Raw genomic sequence first — 17,894 nt, forward strand, 5'->3', positions numbered from 1 at the left:
AAAATGTTAGAATGGCCTTTGGAGCTAGTTTTCAGAATCTAAGTAAGTAAATGAATAAAGTAACTTTTTAACTATGAAAAATAATCTGTTAAAATCTTTTAATTATGTATATAAGGTACAGTGCTTAGGCTTCTGGGACTGGTAGGTCAACAACACTACACAAATACAACTTTCTCTAAGTCCAAAACAACTTGGTTTTGTATCTGCATTAAAAAATTCTTCTGCCTGGTCTACAAGAGCTAGTTCCAGGACAGGCTTCAAAACCACAAAGAAACCCTGTCTCGAAAAACCAAAAAGAAAAAAAAATTCTTCTGTTTCTGTGATTGAGTGCCAAGTTAAGATATAGGTTGCATCAAAAGCAAAAGAACTCTAGCAGTTAGAATTGAATTTGTGAATGGGCAGATATATGAAGTGACTCTACATTATGACTGATGTTAATCTAAGTCTCTACAGCTATGCACACCGATTACAAAGGTGATGCTTCCCTTGGTGATGGAGGGAGGCCTTATGTACCAACTTGTGAAATGAGATTGTTGATGTCGCCGGTTCAGAAGCCAACACTATGTATTTCTGGACATGGGAGAAGTAATGTGTATGAATCTGTCAACCACCATACAGTAATAATGTCACATTTGCTTATGACTTTCTAAACCAAATTCTGCTTCGAAAAATGGACACTAAAATCAATCTTCATTATCACTAAGGATGCTACACAAAGATTCCAAGATCCACACATCCAGGTCACAAGCACTGAGATGCTCTGTAGTTTCCAGATAATAAAGCCCACTTATACAGGTCCATTGGGTATTCAAGGTCCCTAGGTGCCCATGACTCTCAGTTACTACAGCCACCTCAGACAGACACAGAGAACATGCTTTAGAAATGACAACTCTTTCTTAGCTTTCCTCTTCCCCGTCACTATTCAGCTTGATGTCTCAGCCTCCAAGGCCTTCTCAAATCTTCACCTTCATTAAACCCATTCTGGAGAAGATATAGCGCCATCCCAACTATGAGCATCTACAAACAAACTCATTTGTGTTCTTGTCCCACAAGGCTAAGACCCTCAGGCAGGGAATCCCAGTGTCTAGGTCTGTAGGAAGAACGCATATTCCAAAGAAGCGCACACCTGCACAGACTACTGTTTATAAATCATCCTCAAAACATGTTTGGGATGGAGGGGAACAGCGTTTCTGGGATAAGACTGGGAAATGGTTTTAATTACTTTTACCACAAACATTCAAATGCAATGTCTTACCCCTTCTAGTGTTCCCCTTTGCCCTGGGTCAAAAAGTTTCTTAGACAGGCTACCATAGCTCTGTTCTTCTTACACAGCCCTAGCAACAGAAGAGGTCAACCCCAAGGAAATGGAGTTTTGGTCCTGACTAATTAACCATGTTCACAAGATGCATTTGGTACGAATTCTATGCATGCTGTCTAGATGAAGTCTAGGGGAAGAAGACCATGCGCTAATCATATACTTAGCATCTGAGGTTAGCTTATCTGTCTACAATTCTGCCTATCCCATCAGTCTATAACTTCCTTGCAAGACGAATCATGACTCATTTATCTTTATAATCCTAGTAATATTTAGAACATGCCATCCAAAGGACACTCAGTGGATGAGACAAGCTGTCCCGACAGAAGAGCATTTTCCCATTTTTCACCCTTTCTACAAAGTAGTCTTCACTTATTGCTTATTCTCTGTGATCCATTTACTCGCTGGCCTGGTGGATGGATTTTTCTGATGCTCTCCCTGAAAAGTCAGCTGCCCTCAGTACCTGTGCCTGCCTCCCTGCAGGTTTGCTCCAGACACTATAGGCCACTTTCTATCTTAACGTATCATGCTTTCTGGTCGAGATTGATTAAGATTGCTTTTGTTGTTGCTGTTGTTGTTTTGAGACTGAGTCTCACTATGTATCCTTTGCTGACCTGGAGATCACTATGAAGACTACCCTGGTTTTGCCTGCCTCTACCTCCCAAATACTGAAACTAAAAGTATATACCACCAAACCCAGCTAAAGGTTATTATTACAATCCCATTAGCATCAACTTTTATCCCTCTGGTTCATTTTTTTCTCTTTTAATTGCAAATAATGATTAGATAAAAGACAAGCAAAGCAATCACTTTGGTTAACTGGGTCAAAGAGATCTCTGCCATCTTGTGTTCCTGTTCTGAAAACATAATTAAAGCCCTGACTAATTAGTATTAAAGTAACCTTAATTAACTAACCTAACTTACCACTAATCAAGGGAATGGGTCTTCTGAGAGATTGCAGATCATTTTCTAGGCAGTACACAATATAAGTTAATATACATACATACCCCTATGGATACATTCGTTTCAAAAAAATTAAAACTCTTCATTGTTGGGAGAGCAAGTTGGAGGTTACTTGCTTATTTATTTATCCTCTGCTTCTTCTGACAAAGAACTGGGCTCAGAGGACATTATCTTGCATTTGTATTACAGAGCTCTTGCCATGATTATGAAAGAAGAAGGTACTTAGCCTGCTCTTAACTGGCTCTGGGTCATTAGTAAGCCCATGATAATTACCCTACCAGAGTAATACAGAGGCTTCCAACTCTGATTTGCACATTACACATAGTGACTTAGCAGGAGCTCGCTTTCCCTGTGGACGCCAGCTTCCTTGTTTGTAAGATGAAGCCATAGCTGTTACTATCCTCCAATTTTAGCACGCTTTGTTATTCTAGGAGGAAACGTTCGCTCTACCCCTTGGACCTTTATTCTGCAAGCCTAATTGATGCAGCATCCACTCTATAATTTAAGGAGCAATTTTTATGGCTGTTCACAACGTTTGGGTACCTTTGAGAGTTTGCATCAGGTAGCCTTCAAGGCTTGCTAATGAGGAGGCAGAATAACTAGCTGCCTCTAGCAACTAACACCAGGAGCACTGGTGACATCTTTACCGAGCAATGATATCTAAGTCCCACACTCCAGCTCTGCAACATCAGGGGCTGTGCCATCTGCCACCTGCCATTTGTCACTGGTTTGCATTTATTTTCAAGTCTACTGCCTTAGTACAGACTTGGAGGTAGAAGGTATCAGAGAGAAATATTATGAAGCGCCTAAGTAAGTGCATACCACTGAAGACACCACAGTGAAGGACCAGAGGATCCGGTTTCTTCTGCTTCTGAATTGTCCTCAAGTGGATCCTGCATAAACCACCCAGGACACTCCTGATTTTTCCATAATAAAAATTATGTATCTGAATTAAACATATACTATCAAACCAACAAGGTCCAGAGAAAGTATACATGAACTAGAATATTTAAATTATTATAATTGGATAAATTCTTACTAGAGTATAGGGCATGCACTCGTTTTTAATTTTGAATCACTTGAAAGAGGTTGAGGTAATCAAACTTTTTTCTTATAAAGAACATATTTATCATTTAGACAGAACAGTCTAAATGTTACTTTATGGAAACTTACAAATAGGTGATTAAATTATACTCAAAAAATATGTATCTGTTGAAAGCCTGTAACATACAGTGGGAAGGTACAATGAGGAGCTAATGTCTACAGAAGGCTATAAACTCTCCCTTTCAAACAGGCTTAGAGCAAGTTATTTTTCTTTCAGACTGAGATTGCTTAAAGGCAATCTGTGAAGAGCCTGGGGGAAGATGGCCGCCAGCACCCTTGCAGCACAGAGTTGCTCTGCTCCCCATTGCTGGGGGCATCCTTTGAGATGGATTCATCTGACAGCTCTAAACAATGTAAATAATACCAGAGGAACAGAAGCAGTCTTTGAAGCAGAGCTCACCAATCTTCACATCCTCTGTTAGAACCTGCGTTGGTGCCAAGGCTACCTACAAAGTTGCTTCTTTGTCTTTTGCTACTTATGCTCCATTCACAGTGGAGAGACAAATGAAAGGATAGTGAATGAAGGAGTAGGTGCATTAAAAACCTTTCTTTCCTTATCACCTAAACCAGTCCAGTTTTCATCCCTCTGTGCAGGACCTTGTTTCCTCAAACACTGTTCACAAAGCAATTATCAAATGTCAGTGTTTGAGAGGCTTATTCAGAACACTTAATGACTATATAGAGTCATGTTCCTATCCCTAAATCAAGATTCTGGTTTGACAACCCATCTACAAATACAACAATGTAAATGGTAGCATCCCTATACATACACACAAACACACATACACACACATGGGGTAGGGTGGGCAGAGGTTCAAAGCTATACTTTCAGAGAAAAATGCAATATAAAGATTTTTGCTCCTCTGGTTTGTTGATCCTATATCAGCATCTTCAAATTGTTTGAATTGCCACTTGTCTTTGTTAGGGTTTCTATTGCTGGGAAGAGACACCATGACCATAGCAATTCTTATAAAGGAAAGCATTTAATTACGACTGGCTTACAATTTCAGTTATCATCATGGCGGGAAGCATGGCAGCATGAAGGCAGATATGAGCTGGAGAAGTAGCTCTGAATTCTACATCTGGATGCACAGAAAGCAGGAAGAGAAAGCCACACTGGACCTAGATTGAACATCTGAACCTCAAAGACCACTCCCAGTGACACACTTCCTCCAACAAGGCCACACCTCCTAAGAATGCCACCTGCTATGGGCCTACAGGGGCCTTTTTATTCAAACAACTTCACTGTTAATCCACCTTGAGATCAGACAAATAGAAATAAATGTCACCCAAGTAAAAGAATCACATCAAGTTACCAGAGCGCAAAGGGTCATAACACAGTTTAATTTCAATATACACTGGAGATATGTAAGTAACAGGACAGGTATAGTTCTAGAATGATGGTAGACAGGAAAGCAGATCAATGGAACAGCTTGTGGAGTTCAGAGATAGAGCCAGACATCAACGAGTAATTGATTTCAACAAAGGTTAAACAATTCATTGTTGAACAAAATAATACTGACAAAGGATGCTGAAATAATGGACACTCCAATATGATGAACATGTCTTCATCTGCCTAATAGAGTAATTCAAAATGGTTAACAAACATACATATTAGAGAAAGCTACAGACAATTAGTAAAAAGGTAGATGAGAATCTTTGATTTTTTTTTTTTTCAGTAAAGGAATTCTTGGGCAAAATGGCGGTGCACACATTTAATCCTGGTGCTCAGGAGGCAGAGGCCGGTGAATCTCTGGGAGTTCTAGTCCAGCCAGAGCTACATAGGAAGATCTGTTTTATTTTAGATAGATAGATAGATAGATAGATAGATAGATAGATAGATTTATTTAAAATTTAAAAAAATTCAAAGAAAAGAAAGAATTCTTAGATATAATACCAAAGCATAAAAAATAGATAATCAATGGACAGATAGATGATAAATTGATGGCTGATAATTAATTGTGGAGACATAGTTAAATGATAGTTGATGCATGGTAGAGAGGTAGATTACAGATAAAAAGTATGTGACATATAAATGATGATGATAGATGATTGAAGATAGAAAGAAAGAAAGAAAGAAAGAAGGAAAGAAAGATAGATAGAGGATGGATGGATAGAAATATTAGAAAGGTAGTGAGGATGTGGTATGTGTGCATGTAATAAATGATAGGGAAGCAAATTGTTAAATGACTAGACAGATAATAGAGATAAAGATAGATGATAGATATATAGATAGATAGATTTGTAATAGGTACATAGCAAATAAATATATGTAAAGATGTAACATTATTAATTCTCATTATGAAAATACAAATCAGTCATATTGATATATCACTACATTCTTTTCAGATTTGTTGTAATTTAACAGACTAATCGCCTCAACTATTTACAGTGATCTAAAAACCAAATGCTATTTTATCAATTAAAGATGTATGAGCTATAAATGGGTAAGACACCAATAAAGTTTTGAATGAAAAAGACAGTCAACAAAGAGATCAGAATTTAGGATTTCATTTGCAAAAAATTTAGCAAATGAAGTCCAATGTGTCCTGATAAAGAGTTGCCTAGTTGTTTTCTGAGTCTAGGAGATGACATAGAGAAAAAAAAGGTTCATTTAAGTCCTTTGGGGGTGATATGAATACTCATTATTTTTATTGTCACAATATCTTTGTTCATCTATAGGTGATAAAACTCATCTAAGTACATACTTTCTCTGAAAATGATTCCATATCAACTGTAGTTCAGTAACAGGTTGCACTGATAGTTATAAAGATGGCTAGTTTTAAAGATAAGAAAAATGAAATTTAAAAAAGTACTTTCCAAAAATCCAAGGTTAATGCAAGAAAGAAAACATCGACACAGCATAGTGTCTGCTTCTCTGGTGACAGTTTCCATTTTTATAGAAATACAAAAACTCAATTCTGATTCAATTGGAGGGGTGTGACTTAATCCATATAGAGGAGAACGGAGAACTGCATAGGAAGAATAAGAGGATTGGCAGGAAAGAGAGTCAATTATCTTTGTACTCCACAGCCAGAGGATACAATATAATAGACACAAATTTTGAAACAAGGAAAACAAGAATGTATAGGTTACTTATACATATTAGAGTATTACTCAGCAGTAAAAAACAAGGACTTCTTGAATTTTGCATACAAATGGATGGAAATAGAAAACACTATCCTGAGTGAGGTAAGCCAGACCCAAAAAGAAGAACATGGGATGTACTCACTCATATTTGGTTTCTAGCCATAAATAAAGGACATTGAGCCTATAATTCATGTTCCTAGAGAAGCTAAATAAGGTGAATCCAAAGACAAACACATAGGCATCCTCAGGAATATTAACCTTCATCAGGCGATGAAAGGAGACAGAGACAGAGACCCACACGGGAGCACCGGACAGAAATCTCAAGGTCCAAATCAGGAGCAGAAGGAGACAGAGCACGAGCAAGGAACTCAGGACCACGAGGGGTGCACCCACACACTAAGACAATGGGGATGTTCTATTGGGATCTCACCAAGGCCAGCTGGCCTAGGTCTGAAAAAGCATGGGATAAATCCGGACTAGCTGAACATAGCGGACAATGAGGAATACTGAGAATTCAAGAACAATTGCAGTGGGTTTTTGATCCTACTGCATGTACTGGCTTTGTGGGAGCCTAGGCAGTTTGAATGCTCACCTTACGAGACCTGGATAGAGGTGGGCAGTCCTTGGGCTTCCCACAGGTCAGGGAACCCTGATTGCTCTTCGAGCAGATGAGGGGGGGGGGACTTGATCGGGGGAGGGGCAGGGAAATGGGAAGCGGTTGTGGGGACGAGGCAGAAATCCTTAATAAATAAATAAATTAAAAAATAAAATAAAAAAAAGAATATGGAGGTAAATCAAAGAACTACCTAAAGAATTTTAAAGTTTGTACTTGTTGGGCATGGGACTGGAGAACAGGGGCAGGAAAACAGTGTATTGTAGTTCATGTGGACATGAAAGTCTACATAGGAAGCCTTGCATCACATGCATAATTTATGGTGCCCTCTCACTATTTGGACGCATAAACAATTGCTAGAAGGTAATGTTCCACGAATGCTTCATGTGCATATAGAGCTCAGACCTTATGACTAAATGACAAATATGCCCTCTAAATTAAAGTCAATTGCTCTGCCTAAGATTTAAAAATCTATCTCACTCTGAAGCATTGATTGGCGTGCTATGGGCAATAAAATCAGATACAGCTTTCTCATCTTCCAGAGATATTTGCATATACTCCAGTGTAGGACCCGCCAGTCCTCTTAGATATGTTTACACTAAAGAATGAAGTTCAAATTTGTCTCCAGAGGAAAGTGGTTGATGAACAGATGCCCCTTAAAGTACCAAGCTGTACAATTCTAGTCTCCTTTCCTATGGTGAAAAAGTCCTGTATGTGCAAACCATCCAAACACCACAGAGTTGTTTTGTGGGAAAATGAAGCACACACAAAAAGAAATGCTATAGCTTAGTTCTTTGTTTTATGCTTTTGATCTCCAGCTTAGCGCTACAGGGATGCAGTGAAACCGCAGAGTGGGATATGATTGGAGGTTCTCCAGCCATCGACAGCATGCCCACCATGGAGACAGGGGAGCTCTTAGCCTCTTCTTCTTTCTCTGTGTTTTACTTTCTGACCAGAAGCTGAGGATGCCATGCAAGTCCTCCATGCTATAATACATCATTACACCACAGGTCTGAACAACATACTCAGTGCCTCAGGGACAGAAGCCTCTACGTAGAAACCTCCCTTTTTAAGTATTTATCTCAAGTACTCAGCAGATTGGGAAAAAAGATGATTGACACATTCAATGAGGGTGCAAATATCAGTATTTGTGTATGTAGAGAGGTAGATGAGAGATGATAGATAGAAATTAGATGATAGTGCATTAATTTCAGCTGTTTTTCTGTTACTGCATTTTAATATTTTATTTTTTATAATTTTTATATTGTATTTTATCCATGAGAATTTCATACTTTTGTACAATGAAACATGATCAAATTCACCACTTATTTCTCTTCTCCAATTCTCACATATCCCCCTGCCAACATCAAGTCTTGTGGTTTTGTTTTTATTTTTTTATATTATACTAAGTCCAATTAGTGTTGCCCATACTTTTATGGATGTGCAGTCATCCGCTGGAGTATGGTAAACCTACCAGTAGCCACACATTGTAAGAAGAAAAAAAATAAAAAAGAACCTCCCTTCTTTAGCATCCATTAATGACCAATAGCTCCTCAGTAAGAGATGAAATTTTGCTAGCTTCATCTCATGCATGTCTTTTTCAGGTATGTAACATGGGGCTCTGCTTGTTGGGGTTTCCTGAGGTTTCTGTACTGTCCGGTTCCCATAGTCATTAGGTCCCAAAGAAAATCTTACAGAGAGTTTACATTAGATATAAACTGATTGGCCCATTAGCTCAGGCTTCTTGTTAACTCTTATAACTTACATTAGCCCACTATTCTTGTATATGTTAGCCACATGGCTCAGTACCTTTTTGGTGAGGTAGATCACATCTTGCTTCTTCTTTAGGACTCGCTCGGGAGGAATGGGCTTTTTCTTCCCAGTATTCTCCTGTTCTCATTGACCTGCCTCTACTTCCTGTCTGGTTGTCCCTCCTATTCCATTTGGAGTCCTAGCCTCTAGCTGCTCTTCCCTGCTAGAGATATTTACTTTCCTTCTGATTTGAGTCACTAAAAGCTGTGTCAAAGTTGTTTACCAGTTCTGCTTCATGTTGCCTAGGCCTTGAGGATAAGAGGATAAGGTTTTCACCTGTTGGCCCACCTGACTGTGTTGGGTATATAAGCCTCCATGGTGCTACTGAATTGAGGGCTTCTTACCAGTGACTAGAGGTCCGTTTCTTTGTCTCTCTGTCTGTGTGTGTTTGTGTGTTTTAACCTCCAACCCCTTGCCCAAAGCTCGGGAACTGTATGGTAGCGCATAGAGCACAGACAGGTGTTGTGTGCTGTAATACTTCCTGCCTGGCCAATCAGTGTTTATTTAAAACATAATTGACAGAATACAGAATTGTCCCACACCACAGGTAAGCACAGCTGATGTGAGGAGACAGCCTGTCATTTCCAGAAGACAGCATGCCATACTGTTCCTCCTCACACCCAGCTCTTGCCCTCATTCTGCTTCTTATGTCAACGCTAATTCTTTTTAGCTTGTCAGTAGAATAATGTACAGTTATTCTATTGTATATAACTGTAGTTTTTGAACATAACAATGTGAATGCCTTGTCTTCTAAATAGTAACTAGGGAGATTTAAATTTAAATGAATGACATATAGCATGTGTCTATCATATGTACAAACTTTGAAGAGATAAAGTCACTCAATACTCCATTGCTGACAATGATGCAAGAGAACAAGAAACCTGCTTTCTCTCCTTTTGTTCAGATTACAGTAAGTTCTGTTGTCATCCACTGCTGCCCTTGACCTTTCTCCATTAGTCCTTGCCCAGAATGCAAACAGGAGTTCAATGGGAACCAAAAGCACCTTTGAGCATAAAGAAGATAGGCTCACTTCATACGAGAAGGGGAGGTAGATTAAGGGAAGAAACTCGGCAGTGAATAGCATCTCAGAACTCCCAAATCATCTGGAATGGCTATCTCTGCATCTATTATTTCTACCCAAGGGAAAAAACAAAAGCTATTTGTGCCTGTCTACACAATAATACCCTTTCATAAGGCCAGAAGAACGTAGAACCAAGCTGTATGAGTTCTTTAAAAATAAAACAGCTGTGTTTAGATTTAGACAGACCTTAATATACAGATTCTTGAAAACATTTTACTATACATAGTAAATATAATCTTTTTTTTTTTGAGACAAGGTTTCTCTGTAGCTTTGGTGCCTGTCCCAAAACTAGCTCTTGTAGAACAAGCTGGCCTTGAAATTCCAGAGATATGACTGCCTCTGCCTCCTCCCGAATGCTGGGATTAAAGGTGTGTGCTATCATCACCTGGCGTAAATATAATCTTACATGTAATAATACAATTATAAAGATGTGAGACACAAAAATTATTTGTAATAGTTAATCTGTATTGTCAACTTGATGGATTTAAAATTACCATGGAAAGAAAATCTTTGGGCAAGTCTATAATATTGTCTATATTGGGCTAATTGAGATGGGAAATCCATCCTAATGTGAGTGGTATTATAGCATGTTCTGGGGTACTAAACTGCATAAAAAGGAGGAAGGGATGAATAAATGTGCATCCCTATGCTTCTGAGCTATGAATACGCTGTGATCAGCCGCGCCATGCTCCTGCACCACCTCTTCCACCATCATGGGCTGCACCCACACTGGAATGCAAGGCCAGAATAAACGAAGCTCCTTTTGTCAGTTATTTTGTTACATCAAAAACAGAGTAATGAATACATGAGTGGATGAATGAATTAATGGAGTGAAATAACTCAGTCCTTTTAAAAGTTGTTTGTAAACAGGCACTTTAAAATGTTCATATGATGCATGATTAATGTGTCACATAATACCTGTTTGAAAAATTCGATTTTATTTTATACTTATTTTAATAAAAACTTTTGCAATCACCAGGATTTTTTTTCTAATCTACACAATTAATGAGATCAAATTATAAACCTGATCATTACGGGAACAAATTAGCTTCATCTTGTTATTAGTTTACTCAGGAGTCTATTCATCAAAAAGTATTTAACAGTTACCTAAGAAATCCCAAGCTTCCTTCTAGGCTCTGAGGATGCAAAGATAATTTAATACCATTCTTGAATCTCAGTTAGCTTAAGGTTAAAATGGGCGGCAAACAATTATTTACAATTTAATGCATGTAAGAGTCTCTGTTACTACAATTTAAAGACAACTTCCAACAACCAGACCCACAGACCCTGGTCTAGAGCATCAGCAGTGGACAATGCACTGTCAGACTGGTGAAGAAGGTGAAAACTCACTTGAGATCACTTAATACAATGGAACTGAAAATTTGAGGAAAGCAGAGCATGGGTGTGGTGGCACAGGCCTTAAAACCCAACACTCAGGAGGCAGAACAGGGAGAGCTCTCAGTTCTAGGACAGCCAAGGCTATAATAGACAAACCCTGTCTCAAAAAAGAAACAAAAAAAAACAACAATAAACAAAGTAAAAGAAAAAAGAAAAAACACCACAAAATTAGCATGAGAATAAATATTTAGAGACAGATTTGCTTGTTTCTTTGATTTAAAATTGACCTAAAACAATGTTCATAACAAACAATAGTAAAGTACAAAATAGGAAGAAGGAAGGAGAGAGGGAGGAAAGGATGGAGGGAGGGGGAGGAGTGGAAAGAGAGAGGAAGGAAGGAGTAGAAAATGAGAGAGGGAGAGAAGGGGGGGAGAGAGAGAGAGAGAGAGAAGGAGAGAGAGAGAGAGAGAGCAAGCGAGCGCACAATTTCCAATCATTGGAAAAAGCAAAATAGCATATAAATGGTATTTGGTTGCTAACAAATTTTACACAGTGTAAGTAATTATTTAAATTGGGAAATGCCAATATATGCTATTTCAATAACTGTTCAGTTTTTAAAAATACATATATAATGCATAGATACTCATATACATATGTATATGTTTCTAGGTAAAATAATTGACCACTAGATAAAAATTCTTGAACACTTTCCTTCTACATGATTTTCATATTTTCTAAGTGACATGGTTGATATGTGGCTTTAGCAATTGGTAAATAACTTTATTACTTTAAAAATAAAAAAAATGTAACAATTATGATTCCAGGATTTGTGAGTCCTATATAAAAGACCCTCAAATGTTCCAATTCTCTCTAGGAGCCAAGAAGAATTTCTGACACTGGGAACCTAACAACGGAGCCACAGTGGGGAATGAAGCTGAAAAGCAGAAACTCCGGGGTCCCAGGGCTCACCAGACATCTAGTGTTTTGAAAAGAAAGACATCCCTGGTCTTTAGGGATTAGATTATAGGTGAAATAAAATGAGAATTTCCAGGTGAGCATGAGATTTAAGGGTTTGTGTACAATATTGCTTCTCTCTTTGTCTGAAAGTTCGAGGTTAACTCTAACCTGCTTTGGAAAAAGATTTTCTTCTATGTGTGCAGTGCACATCTATGTGTGTTCACGAGTGTGGAGGCCAGAAGTTCATTTGGGGTGTCTTTCTCAATTCCCTTCCACCTTATTATTTTGAGACACGGTCCCTACCTGAATCCAGCGCTTGCCGTTTAGCCCCACGATCACTTGTCTATATCTCCTGTTTCGGACCGGTAGGCATGCATCACCATGCCTGCTTCTTGTGGGGTCTGGGGATCTGAACTCGGGTTTTCCTCCTTGCATACCGAGGTCTTTATCCGCTGAGTCATCCCCAGAGCCTCCATCACTGACCTTTGGATGCTGTGTGAGATTGACTTCGGCCTGCCGTGGACTGAGGGAGCGACCTGCAGGCAATTCTTCCATTTCACTCTTGCTTAGGAGAGGATTATGCGCAACGGACGGTTCCACAGACTACAGGTGAGCACATGTAGCCGACAGTACGCGCTGCCACTCTAGCAGACTGGGATGACTGCTCACATATGGTGGGGGGGGGGGGGGGGCAAAAGTCGTTCCGCACACGGGCCTTCCAGATGTTAGCAACTTGGACCTTACTTCCGAGTGTCTCTGGTTTTCAGGCCAGAGCTATAAACCGGTGCTAAATCCCATATGAGCTGTAGCATCTGCGAACTCCCGGCTTTAAATTTCTGTGCCAGGCCTAGAGAGACAGTGTCAATAAGCTCCCTGAAATTCCATTTATTTTATTCATCATCCAGGGCCAAGGGTGGTGGTGTGGAGGGAATAGTCTCTTGGATGCATGAGGCTTAACCGTAATCTCTCACTAGAGTTATTTACAGCACATGGTTATAGGATGGTTTGGGATTTGTTAGTTACATAAACTCTGGCTGCGGCTTTAGATTTAGACTTAAGAGATCCAATCCAAATGCAATATTCAAATAGCTTGGCTGCCTTCTCCCTCCCCCGGTGGAACAATCCTACAATGGTGATAGCTCCCACCAAAGCCAGCCTCAGTCGTTTAAGTTCATCTTTGACTCCTATCAGTCTGATTTATTGTTGCTCTGCACCCTCTACCCCATAGGCCTATTCCATAATTTAATCAAGCATGTTCCAGCACAGATCCAAGATGACTCCACATTCCCCCACCCACCCGAAGCTATCACCCCTAGTTTCCTGTAACCCAGGAGCATCTTCTTCTGACCTTCCTAGTCCTCTCCTCTCCTATCTGAGAAGACTTTTGGGACTACTTGGAAGAGTCGTTCTAGTCAAGACAGAGCTGCTAATGGCTGATGTTACTAAATTTCCACCTACAGCCTCCCAGTTGCTTTTGGATCCCAGCCTTTGGCAAGGTCCACAGACAGCGCAGTCTGCTCTGCTGTTTTCTCTTCTTTCAAATCCAAGTTGTTTCTGGACTTCTTGCAGACTATCTCATCCAATAACAACCAAATAGCTCCCTGTTTTCGAGCTAGTTAGAGTTGAAATTTTATTATTTTCTCACTTTTTTTTTTCTAGTCTCTATGTCTCATTTTTCCCTTCAACTGTTTCCAGCCTGATTTCTGTGATCTCACCCTCTTTGGGGGGGGGGGGGGTTTAATATCTTCCTGTAGCTAAAGTATTTTTCAGGGAGGTCATGGTGATAATAGAGAAGGCTATTTTTGGTGAGATTTTTAGCAGGCATTACAGATGTCTTAGCATCCCTGACCCCTTGTTCCCTACATCTCAGGAGCATTCTCACTTTCCACCATGGAGAAGAAAAAGTCAACTGCTGTGACTGGGTGTTGGTGGGTTCAAATATACCCAGGTAGCATCCCTGCTAATCCTGGTAGTGAGCGCTGACATTTTGGGGAAACGTCCCATGCTTTGGGCAGTCCTCCAGAAGTAAAGAATCAAGAGACTGCAGTGAAATGTTTCTACAATGAAGCACGCATCTGATCTTAAGTGAAAAACTTCTTAGAAAGCAGAAGGAAGCCTGGGGCCATCTGTAAAATACAAGTCAGTGGTTCATCTGCTTCCTCAGTGAGGTCAAGGATCAAAGTATATTTCAGAGAGTTGAGGGCCAAAATGTACGAGTCGGGCGCTGGTAAGGGTTTCTGTGGAAGACGTCAGAGTCCGAATCTGAACGGTGTGGGATGCACCACATCATAGACAGTTATTCACGGTAGAGAGAGCAGGAAAGCTTGCATGCATGGCACTGATAGCCACTTCTGAAGATGGTGAGTTCCAGTGTTTCTACACAACATGGATTTCTGGAGAAAAGATCTGAGGGAAGGTGGTTCACCTGAGAGGAGTAAATGCTGGCATCTTACTTACCTATAGCTAGCTGCAAATATAGAGCCACATAAAGGAATTTTTTATGATTTTTATAAAGGAATCTTAGCATCTAGATAGGCACTTTATGTTGGGGTCAATGAAAAGAGACACTGTATTGGAAAATGAAGTGTTTTTGAAAGATAAAGAGCAGGCCTTTTAAAGATAAATTAACCTCAAGAAAGTTCATGTATTGTCATTCTAGTAGGCTAGTGATGGAGAAGGAAGTATTTAAAGAATATGTGGAGATTCTGAGATATTTTGGTGATTTCATTTTCTATAATGAAATGAGATCATAAATCTTTGCTCACGTCTGAGAATTCCAAAGTAATTCCTAAAAATAGGAAAAGCTGACAGTAATTGAGGAAAGACAAAACAAAACATAAAGATAAAAAATAAATTGGTCCAATCTTTCCTTTACCCATTCAATATAAACTGGTGTTATTGTTGTGAAGAAAGTTTTTATGGGGAGGGACTTTTTGTGAAGGAAAATGGTGTGTGTGTGTGTGTGTGTGTGTGTGTGTGTACACTAGATACAAATATGGAAAATTAATGCTCTTCCCCTCTGTCCATTAGTAGTAAAAACATCATAGTAGTTGTCACTTCTTTAATCTGTGACAACAAACCCCATCCTAGATAAGACCCAGAGGAGACTAACTGCAGGACTATGGAAATGTAGGCCTATCTCATAGTTCATAAATTAAATCCTGATGAAAGGCACAAACAGAGAAAGGAAAACTGCCTGGAAATGATCATGTTCATAATAAACCAATGAATGTGACAATAGGATATAGTAGCTAACCTGACATAAATGATAAAATTCGTGAACAAAACAAAAAAAATAATATGAGGCTTTTAATAATGTATGACTTGGAACATAAAAAAATAAGGAAAATCATAACAACCATTAATTACCAACTTGAAAATAAATTGGAAATCATTTCTCAAAGGCATCTGGACCTGAGTCTAAAAGAATTTAAAGTACTCATATCCTTTGGTGCTAATTTGCCTCCAATAATTTCTACTGAGGAAACAAGTTACTGGGTCCTTATACATGGATGAACTAAAGTCTTCACTGGACCATTTTACATACACAACATACATAAACACACAAATACGTGTGCTCCTCCACTTAGCTACATGCCAAAGAACTCATTGAAAGCTGGAAACATCCTAAGTTAAAATCATCTAATACCCATAGCATGCTAAATATAACAACTCACCAGCAGAATATGGTCATAGAGTGCCTGCTATTTACCTGCATACTCTCATGAATTGCTGGGGCTGTGGCCCACTGCCACCACCAAGTAACATGCTGCATGTCACAGGCTGCGACAAAATGAACATTCCAAGTTCGCGCTGGTTCCTACTAAATGCCTATAGCTTTTAGTTGACCATAAAGTTGAGAGAGTGTAGTGAATAAAAGCACAGAAAATTCTGTGAATTTATAATACATAATGGTGATTGTTATGGGGATCAAAGATAATATTCCATGAAGATATTGGAATTAGTATAAAGTATAAAGTTAACTATTCTGTTTAGTATACCTGTGCGGACACAGTGTTACTAGGGATGATGGAAGAATCAGCTTTCTCTTTTCCTCAGAAGAAGCCACCTGCCTAGCAAACTTTTTGGATTCAGAGATGCTTGGTTTTCAAGAAAGTGAGATTTAATAAGAGCCAAGGGGATGGAGGACAAGAAGCAAATAGTGTCTTCCTTACACCGCAACACTGGCATAGGTGTGTGCTCACCGAGACCGTGGCAGCATGCGCAAGACCTGCACAGGTTCAAGCCAGGTGGAGCTGCAGCACTGAGAGGGGAAGTGGGCTAAAGTCCCCATCCCTAACCCAGAAGACCCAAAAGCTGCCTCCAGCTGACAAAGGAAAACTTAGTTTCCTCGAAAGAAATCTCACAGGGCCTATAAACCACACCTAAAAACAGGCCCCTTGGCCAGCTGTAGATGGCCAACCAAAATCAGCGGTATTTTTTGGAGATATTTTTGCCTCGTAGTGCTTTGGAAGATAGTGTTTATCTTACTGGTATTTTACTTATATATTTTGGTTTCCAATTTTATGCTTTTATGGTATGGATTGAGGTTTTGTTTCCCCTACACACACTTGTGTGTGTGTGTGTGTGTGTGGTGTGCACATTTCTATTACTTTTTGTTGCTTTCCCCTTTTTAAATTCTGGTTTATTTTGTATTTAACTGCTTGTTTTCTAAAGAAGGAGAGAAAGAAAGCATGGAGTTGGAGGGATGGAGAGGTGAGGAAGAGAAGAGGGAGGGGGAAGTCATAGTCAGAATATATTGCATGAAAAAAATATTGTCTATAAAAAAAGAAAGAAATAGAGAATTAGAGAATTATTTCCAACAATTCAAGTAATGATAGTCCCAAGTTCAGAGACCTCAGCTGCCAAGAGTGATGTTGAGCTGAGACTAGGAATTAGAAAATCAGATGAAGACTCTTCCTCAGCCTTGTTGGTGCTGGGATCTTAGGTTCTACTGTAACCTGCCCTAGTGGATGCAGCTCGTGTACGTGGCTCCTTCTAAGATAAAAAGGACTGCCTAAAACTGTACTTCAGCAAGAAGCCCTCACAGTGATGTCCACGAATAACTGTGTTATAGTCACATTATAATCTTCAAGTATTTAGGTGCCTCCTAGGAGCTGAAAGAGAAGTGAGCATGGCTGCCCTGGAGTTTGGGAGTGTATGCAGCTGGTCATGGAAGCAGTCTGCCATCCTTCTGCAGGTTCAGTCTGAATAACCTGAGATTGCATCACAGATCATGTGACAATGAAACAAGGATCTACATAGTAGTCAGCTAAAGATGTTAGGCACAACTTTGGATTATTACTTTTGACTCGTTATTTTTGCTTATAATCACCAGGTCCTTTAATTCTGTCACCTGAATATCTGTCACATCCAAACAATGACTTCTCCTAGGTTGCAGAAGTACTAGTCCATGTGAAGGCTGGTTCTGTTCCCTGGGAGATTGGCTTCTCTGTAACTTGCTCAAATATAATCTCTATACAAACGAGACCAGACCTGCCCCAGTTAAAGTCAACTGATGCCTCAGTCCTTCTTAAAAACCTCAGAGACTTCCCATTGGCTTCAGCCCAAGTCCTGTCTCCATGGTGCCCGGTCTTGTCTCCTGTCATTTATCCTCTGAT

General features: G+C 39.5%; 1 pseudogene; it reads right to left on the minus strand.

Annotated features, from left to right (window-relative positions):
* Positions 1-12,828, minus strand: part of LOC121432582 — a 183,242-nt pseudogene extending 170,414 nt beyond the window's left edge.
* Between the last annotated feature and the right edge of the window lie 5,066 nt (positions 12,829-17,894).

The sequence above is a fragment of the Microtus oregoni genome, unplaced genomic scaffold (assembly GCF_018167655.1).
Source record: "Microtus oregoni isolate MIOR12 unplaced genomic scaffold, Mior012 000000F_ref0000247, whole genome shotgun sequence".
In the NCBI taxonomy this organism is placed as follows: domain Eukaryota; kingdom Metazoa; phylum Chordata; class Mammalia; order Rodentia; family Cricetidae; genus Microtus; species Microtus oregoni.